This window comes from Triticum dicoccoides, chromosome 2B (assembly GCF_002162155.2).
Source record: "Triticum dicoccoides isolate Atlit2015 ecotype Zavitan chromosome 2B, WEW_v2.0, whole genome shotgun sequence".
NCBI classification, from domain to species: Eukaryota; Viridiplantae; Streptophyta; class Magnoliopsida; order Poales; family Poaceae; genus Triticum; species Triticum dicoccoides.
This window is the reverse complement of record NC_041383.1, coordinates 235,556,900-235,566,002: the sequence shown is the minus strand read 5'-3', so window position 1 is coordinate 235,566,002 and position 9,103 is coordinate 235,556,900.

Here is a 9,103-nt window from a genome sequence, read left to right as displayed (position 1 = left end):
TCGAGCTGGTCTCAGCCATCGTTGGTATGCCAAGTCGCGATGCCGTGGACAAGACCAGAGGGTGAGGGCTGGAGAGCCGGTAGGAGCCCTGAGTCATGATGCTCAGGCACCCCCCCCTTTAACGCGCAAGCTTCCAACATCCAGGGAGAAAAAGGTGCTGTGGACGGGCACCAAATAACAAGCATGATGGGTCGAGAGCATGGCCCTAAGATAAACGCAAGAAGGGTACACGCCGCTGGGTCAGACCCGAGCGACATGGGGATGATGCAGCCCGTGGGGCACCCCCAATAAGGTAAGCTAAGGACATGAAACAAAAGGGATACACGCCACAGGGATGGACCCATGCGGCCTGGGAATAATGCGGCCTTGAGGGCGCTCCCAGCTGGAAATGAAACTTGAAAGATGTCACCTGATGATGTTGGGGACGAAGGGGTGTTGGTGTCGCAGACTAGGTGGGCTGCGGGAGCTGATCCTCATGAGCCCCCAGGCTCAGGGGCCTCGGGAGGCTCCGGAGGCGCTGGTGGCTCCTCGCGGACCATCTCCATCTCCACCAGGGTTGCGGAACGCCTGACCTCTTGAGCTTCCAGGATGGCCCTCATGAGGCGCTGGTACGCGGCAGCCGCGTTCGGCAAGCCATAAGGCATGCGAACGTAGCTGTGGGGCGGACCCTTGCTGCGTCCCACTTGCGAGGGCCAGAGGCGCTCCTGAGACATGGCTCAGTTGAGCCCTGGTATGTCGATGCAGACGCGCAGCCCACCATCCTCGCCTGGATGGGGGGCCACAGTAGGCAAGCGGCGGCTGCCTCTCATGACTCTTGACTCCTGCAGCTCCTGAATGGCCTTGTTGATGAACTCCTGAGGGTTTGGCCTCCCTTGCCTTGCTCCCTCTTGAGGGAAACGTGCTTCGAAACACGCCTCCACGTGGTGCCCAAGCGCCTCCCTCGTGACCTTGGCGAGGTCGGCGGCCCTCCAGGGGAGAGCTCCCAAGCCCCGCCTGAGGAGGGCGCCGGGCGCGCCTCCCTATGCGATGGAAGGAGGTTCCCCCTGAGCAGGTGCGGGCCCTGAGGGGCCTGCCTCCTGATGGGTCGGGCCGGACATGTCTTCTTCTTCTTGGGGGCGGCCTCGGGAAGCCTCCTGCTTCCGCGATCCGGGTCTTCCAGTGATGCGGCCTAAAAGGCTCGCTCCAGGGAGCACACTGCATCTGTCTCCTCGCAGGGCACCGTGATGACCCTGCCACTTCCTGGCATCTTGAGGACGTTGTAGCCGTGGTGGGTACGGCCATGAACTTGGCCAGCACCGGGTACCCGAGGATGGCGTTGTACGGCAGGGGAATGTGGGCGACGTTGAAGTCGATGAGCTCGGTGCGGTAGTTGTCGCGTGCCCCGAAGGTGACAGGGAGGCGGACCTGCCCAATCGGGACCGTGGAGCCGTCGGTGACCCTGGAGAAAGGCTTGGTTGGCTGAAGCTGACTGTAGGGCACTTGGAGATTGTTGAACGTTTCCACGGACAGGACGTTGAGCCCTGCCCCACCGTCGATGAGGGTTCCGGTGACTAGCACGTTGCTGATGATTGGGGAACAAAGCATCGGGAGGACTCTGGCTGTGGCCGCGCACTTGAGCTGATCCACTGAGCTGATCCACTTTTCGGTGGACAGTAAAGAGGCAGCTTGCGTGTCTCTTCGAGACCGCAGGGCCGCCTCCCATTTACTACCCTTGCTCGGGAACCGTCGTTCCATGCGCCCCATCGCACCCGCTCCTTGCGCCACGTTCGCTGCATGTAGAGCGAATGACAGGCGCAGGGGTCGTGGATAGTTGCGCGCGTGCGGGTCGATTCCCACGCGCCTTCAATGGAGCGGGGAGGGCGGTCGACGGCCCTGCACGCTGTCATCTCCGGAGGCCGGATTGGCCAAGAGGGGGCGGCCGAGCCTCGCCCCGCCCCTTTATAAAGAGGGGCGTGGGAGGGATGGTGCCTCCCAACCTTTCGCCGTCTGCCTCTTCCCATCTCTGCTTCCTTTCTTCTTCTGCTATGGCGAGGGGGCGTGGCGATGCTTCATCAGTGGTGGCGAGGGTTTCGGCCAGACAGTGCATCACTCCTCCCCAAGAACTCGTAGCGGCAGAGCTGGCCGCTAGAGGGAGGGGAAGGGGCGAGGCCGAGGCTGCCGTGGAGCCCGGGGGAGAGGAGGACGGGGTGGCCGATCCGCCTCGCCCCCTCCAACGGCCCTTCCTTCGATGGAGGGCCATGCTGGGGATAATCCTTGCGAATTCTTCGTCAGGCTGCACCATCCGCCACGCCGTCGCCTTCGCCTTCCGACCCCGTTTGCGCGGGAGATGGAACTGGATCCGCCGCAGGCGCTGCAGCTACACATGAGGGGTTGCGGGAACAGCGACACATGGGTCGACGTTGAGTTCCCTGCCCCTCACGTCATGTATCTTCACCGAGGGTGGAAGACCTTCGCTCGCCTTCACAGCTTGACGGACGCGCTCTCTCTCCATTTCAAACTAATGGAGGGCGGCCTCCTCTCCGTTAAGATCTTCGAGCACTTCGGGACCCGCGTGAGGTGCTGCGTAGAGAGCTCCTCTGACGATGAAGAGTTCTCCTCAAGCGAGAGTGGCAAGGAACACAACGGCAGCGACAACGAGGGCAGCGGACGGCAGGTTGACGGGTCCGACTAGGTGTCGGGCGCCGCACCAAGCGGCACCGGCGACCCCATCATCCGTGTTGCCGTCTCCTTGAACTTCTCGGGGTCGCCTCCTTGGGCGGATGGCGTAGGGAGGCTGCGGAAGAGGAAGAGGACGAGCGGCAAGGCTGTCAAGTCGGAGTACACGGACACCGACGCCTTCGTCGCGTGTTGGCGTCCTGCCGCCTCGTCTTCGAGCTTTGCCTTCGGCGCCGCCATCACCATCCAGCCCTTGGACGGCCACCGAGATGTTCTCTCGGTGTCTTTTGCCACTCGTAGCTCGCCTAGGCGCCCCTTTTACCCTTCTGCTTTCTCGTTCCGTTTCCTGAGGAGAGGGACAAGAAAGGGATTATGGGCACCTTAATCTTTTTAGTATTGTAAGCCTTCGGGTCTTTGCTAGCTTTAGAACTTGTAATCCCCCTTTTTCATGTTTTTCATTTCGTTTGGACTTTACCTGTACGGGATGTTTTTTAATGAAAAAAGGGATGTTTGCCGAGGATTTTCGTTCATGGGAGGAACCCACGACAAGGGGTGAGTCCTTGTCATCCTTAAGATAAATGTTTTTTTCCCGGCAACAGGCCTTGCCGTATTCCCACCTCGCTTGACCTTTCCAACGCTCTTGGCGGAGGCAAGGATTAGGTGGGCTTAGGCCCCTCGTCCCCCTCCTTTGCTGCCACGGCTACAACCAGATCCAGACCCAGGAAATAATCCTTGGGTGCCGAAAAGGGGAAGCACGGTAGCTCAGAGATAGAACGGGGTTTCACGCATCCCAGTCCATAATGAAACGCATGATAGGGGATAAAAGACTTATCTAGATTTGCAGCCCCCGGTGATTTTGGCTTGCCGCGGAAGGATCCTTGTTCTTGCAGCCCCCAACAACTCTGGCTTGCCGGGGCCCGGGCGCCGGTCCGTTCCTTTTCTTTCAGGACAGCTCAGCAAGAATACTTACGTGTCCTACGAACCAAAGGAAGACAGAAAAGAACAGAGAGACGCGCACTCGACCTCTAAGCTAGGGGTTAGCCGCCGCTAAGCACTATCGACCCTAACCGAGGAAGAGACTCAAACTAGCATGCATGCTATAACTTAGGGCGCCAGCGCTTCGTTTATTTATGCTCAGGGTCTGCGCCTGGATTTGTACAAAGGGTTACATGCCTTGCCGGCAAGGCTTGTACAAAAGGGTGGCTTGCCGGGAGGCCTGGCAGCAGTGCCTTATGGGCAAAACTTGTGAAGATGCTCGATGTTCCATGAGTTGCTCACTGGAATGGCATCTTCGGTCTCCAGCCGGACTACGCCGGGCCTGGTGACTCACGTTACCCGATAAGGGCCTTCCCACTTTGGCGTCAACTTGTTGGAATTCTTGGCCGACTGAAAGTGTCAAAAACAAGGTCGCCTTCCTCAAGGCTCTGGGCATGAACCTTGCGGCTATGGTAGCGGCGCAAAGCTTGCTGGTAGCATGCTGCTCTGACAGCCGCCCGGAGATGATCTTCCTCAAGGAGCGTTGTGTCATCTTGCCGCACTTGCTCTTGCTCAAGCTCATTATAAGCGAGCACTCGAGGTGACCCGTATATGAGCTCCATGGGGAGAACTGCCTCTGCCCCGTAGACCAGGGCAAAGGGTGTCTGGCCGGTGGCTCGATTTGGCGTCGTTTTGATCGACCAAAGAACCGCCGGCAACTCATCAATCCAGTGCCTTCCACCCTTGCGCAGCCTATCAAAAGTCTTTGTCCTTAGGCCCCGTAGGACTTCTGCATTCGCCCTCTCCGCTTGGCCGTTGCTCCGTGGATGTGCCACGAAAGCAAAACAGACCCTGCTGCCGAGATCCTCAACGTATTGCATGAAGGCGTGGCTCGTGAACTGTGTGCCATTGTCGGTGATGATCCTGTTGGGTACCCCAAAACGGCACACTAGTCCCTTGAAAAACTTGATGGCTGACTGCGCTGTCACCTTTCTCACTGCTTCCACTTCTGGCCACTTTATGAACTTGTCGATTGCGACGTACAAGTACTCAAAGCCCCTGACTGCACAGGGGAAAGGGCCCAAGATGTCGAGCTCCCAGACCGAGAAGGGCCAGGAGAGAGGGATAGTTTGAAGGGCTTGAGCTGGTTGATGAAGCTTCTTTGAATGGAACTGGCATGCTTCACACTTGGTTACTAGTGTCGTCGCATCCTGGAGGGCAGTGGGCCAGAAGAAACCTTGCTGGAAAGCCTTGCCGGCAAGGGCCCTTGACCCTATGTGGGAGCCACATATGCCTCCATGTATCTCCGCCAACAACTTTAGTCCTTCCTCCCGGAAGATGCACATCAATTTCACCTTGTTTGGCCTTCTTCTGTACAATACGCTATCAACGAACTAGTACGGAGCAGACCGGCGGGCTACTTTTTCTGCCTCTTCCTGCTCCTCAGGAAGCTCCCCTTTTTGAAGGAATCGGACGGTGTGATGTGCCCATGCGGGAGCCTGTGGCTCGACGGCAAGGACCCAAGGCATTTCTTCTGCCGCGGGAGCGGCCGGCTCCACGGCCATGACCTGAGGTCCTGCCGGAGTCGGTTGCCCTGCGGCAGGATCGGCATCCATGGCAACATCTTTGCCAGCGGCTCCGGGGAGCTCGGTGGGGAAGTACTTGCCGGGGCCTAGCTTCCTCCGCTTGCTCTGCCCGGTCGACGGCTCAATGGATGGTTGGGTTAACTGAAGCACAAAAGTACCTGGTTCCACAGGTAGCTTGAGGGCAGCGTGCTTTGACAGGTAGTCGGCGATGTCGTTCTCCGCTCGAGGGACATGTTCCGCTTGTATACCGTCAAAGCGCTCCTCCAGTTCCCTCATCTCATATACGTAAGCTTACATCAACGGGCTTTGATAATCTTTGTTTACCTGCCTGACGACGAGCTATGAGTCGCCCCTGACGATGAGCTTCTTAACTCCGAGGTCTGCCGCGATCCTGAGACCGGCAAGAAAACCCTTGTACTCGGCGGTGTTGTTTGTCGACATCTCCCGGGGGAAATGCATTTGGACGACATACTTGAGGTGCTCTCCGGTGGGTGCGACAAGCAGCACACCAGCACCGGCGCCTTGCAGCGAGAAGGCACCATCAAAGTACATGATCTAGTTGCAGCTCGCTTCCTTGCCGGGGAGAGTGGTCTCCTGTACCTCTTCGTCGGGCGTCGAGGTCCATTCCGCAACAAATTCCGCCAAGACTCTGCTCTGAATCGTCGAGGTGCTTTCAAACTTCAAACCGAAACTCGACAGCTCCAGGTCCCATTCCACTATCCTCCCTGTTGCATCTGGATTGTGTAGTATCCGTTGCAATGGGAGGCGGGTGACTACCGTGATCTCATGCGCTTGGAAGTAGTGGCGCAGCTTCCTCGAGGCCATAAGGAGGCCAAAGAGCAGCTTTTGCACACCTGAGTACCTCGACCTAGCCCCCTGCAAGAGGGAGCTGACGAAGTACACTGGGTGCTGCACCATTTTCTTTTTTTGCGCCTCTTCACCCGGTCGTGTGGGTCCTGTCGTGCTGGCACCGGCCCCTGCTGGGGACTCGATCTTGCCGGGATCGAGTCCTACTGGAGAGGGCTTTGGTTTGCCTTCTTTTGGCTCTGCCACTGCTGCTGCCTTCTCGTCGACCTCTCTCAGCGCCACTAGTGCGGCGCTAACCACTTGATTTGATTCTGCTAGGTAAAGCAGCAACGGTTCTTGTGGTTTGGGCGCAACCAGCACTGGGGTAGAAGAGAGGTATTTCTTCAAATCTTGTAGAGCTGCCTCGGCTTCTGGGGTCCACTCCACTGGCCCTACCTTCTTCAAGATCTTGAAGAAAGGTAGGGCATGCTCCGTGGACTTGGAGATGAACCGGCTCATGGCAGCAACACAGCCAGTGAGCCGACGCACGTCCTTGATCCGCTTGGCTGCCTTAATCTGCTTAATGGCCTTGATCTTATCTAGGTTTGCTTCCATCCCGCGCTGGGACACAAAGAACCCGAGAAGCTTGCCGGATGGGATGCCAAAGACACACTTCTCAGGGTTCAATTTTAGGTTGATCTTGCGTAGGTTCCCGAATGTTTCCTCCAGATCTTGCACAAGCGTTGCTTTGCCCTTGGTTTTGACCACTATGTCATCCATATAAGCTTCCATATTTCTATATACCTAGGGTTCAAAACCAATTTGGACTGCTCTTGCAAAGGTCGAGCCAGCACTCTTCAACCCGAAAGGCATTCGTAAAAAGCAGTACGTACCACATGGGGTGATGAATGCTGTCTTTTCCTTGTCTTCTTTCGCCATGAAGATCTGGTGGTATCCCGAGTAGGCGTCAAGGAACGATAACAGGTCACATCCAGCCGTGGAGTCAACAATCTGGTCGATGCGCGGTAACAGGAAGGGATCCTTTGGACAGGCCTTATTGATCACTGTGTAATCAATACATAGCCTCCACTTCCCATTTGCCTTGCGCACCACTGCCGGATTGGCCAACCACGTCGGATGGAGTACTCCCCTCACCAAGCCTGCCGCTTCTAGCTTTCTGATTTCCTCCGTGATGAACTCTTGTCTTTCCAGAGCTTGCTTCCTAACTTTCTGTTTGACGGGCCGCGCATGAGGACAGACAGCAAGGTGGTGCTCAATCACCTCCCTGGGAACGCCGGGGATGTCGGAGGCTTGCCATGCAAACACGTCGACATTCGCCTGCAAGAAGGTGATGAGCTTGCTTTTCTATTTTCTGTCAAGGGTGGAGCTTATGGTGAACGCTCCCCCTGTGCCATCCTCCTTGACGGGCACCTTCTTAGTCTCTGGTGGTGCAGCCCTGTACTTCTTGCTCTTGCCGGCGGAACTCTCTGGCACGTTCTCAAGGGAAGCGCGACACCCCGAAGAGGTGCGCTTGCTGGAGTGGGTGCGAGGGATCTTGTCGTTCTTCTTCTCCTCCAGGGCTCCGTCGGCAGGAGCGGATGCCTTAGCGGCAGCTGCTGCAACTACTTCCCAGTAGAGTTGGTCGGCGCAGATCAGTGCATCTTTCTTGTCAGAGGGGACTATGATGATGTTCATCGGCCCGGGCATCTTCAGCATGTTATAGGCATAGTGTGAAGCCGCCATGAACTTGGCTAGCGCCAGGCAGTCGAGGATCCCGTTGTAAGGCAAGGGGATCTCGACCACGTCGAAGACAATCCTCTCCGTCACGGGCAGCGTCATCTTCCCCTTCGGTTGGCTCCTCCCCAGGTTGACCCCTTGGAACGTACTCGTCTCCTCGAGGTCTCCATCAGGGATCTGCAGCCTTCTGACCAAAACGGGCGAGATCAAGTTTAGGCCGGCCCCGCCATCAACCAACATCTTCGTCACGTTGAGGTTGCGGATTGTTGGTGAAACCAAACAACGGCAAGCACCCGACCGCAGTGGTGCGGTCAGGGTGGTCCTCGGTGTCGAAGATGATGGGGGTGCTGGACCATTTTAGCGGCTTTCATGCGTCCAATGATGGTTCCACCGCCGCGACCTCACGCGCCCACTACTTGAGTTGGGAGTGAGACGTATGTAGCGAGGCGCCACCATCAATGCACATGGCCTCTGTGGCTTTCTGAAACTCGTGGTCGCCGGACTCGTCATCCTCGTCATGATCATCGTCTTCCTGCTTCTTGTCGCGGCCTCGGGCGGGCCTCTCTTGTTGATTATCCTTGCCGCGGCGGCCTCCTTGGCCGCCATGTTTCTTGCCGGATCCCTCGGCACCATCTGGGCCTTTCTCCTTGTCTCGCTGCTCATACTCGGCTTTCTGCTTCTCGGCGAGCAGTTCTACCTACTGGCAGTTTTGGAGATCATGGCCCTTGGTGCGGTGGATCTTGCAGTACTACTTGTCGGAGCCTCCTGGCTTATCGGTAGCCGCCAAGGCCCGGCAAGCGTCACACCCGGCAACCTCCTTGCCGGGGTCGCTCGCCTTGGTCTTCTTGATGGTATCGGTGTCGCCGGATCCCTCAACGGCAAGCATGGCCTTGCCCTTGCGCTTCCTATTACGGCGTCGGCCTTTCTTTGCTGGGGTGGCGGTATCGCCAGTGGAGTCGGTTTCTGCACCGACATCTTCGTCGGGGTACTTCCTTCCTTCCTCGGCACGAGCGCACCGATTGGCCAAAACATAGAGTTCGGCCACATCCTTAACCTTGTTCATCGCCAGTTCTTCACGCATTTTGCGATTGCGCATGTTTTGGTGGAACGCACTGATCACGGCGGCGGGATGAACATCGGGATGTTGTACTGCACCCAGCTGAACCTTTGGATGTACTTGCGCAGGTTTTCTCCTTCCTTCTAGGGGATGATGTGTAAATCACTCACCTGGCCATGAGCTTGGTTATCTCCAGTAAAGGCGCCAACAAACTCATGGCACAGATCCGCCCAACAAGAGATGGAATCCACCGGCAAGTGCATCAACCATGACATGAAATTAGGCTTGAGTGCCAACGGGAAGTAGT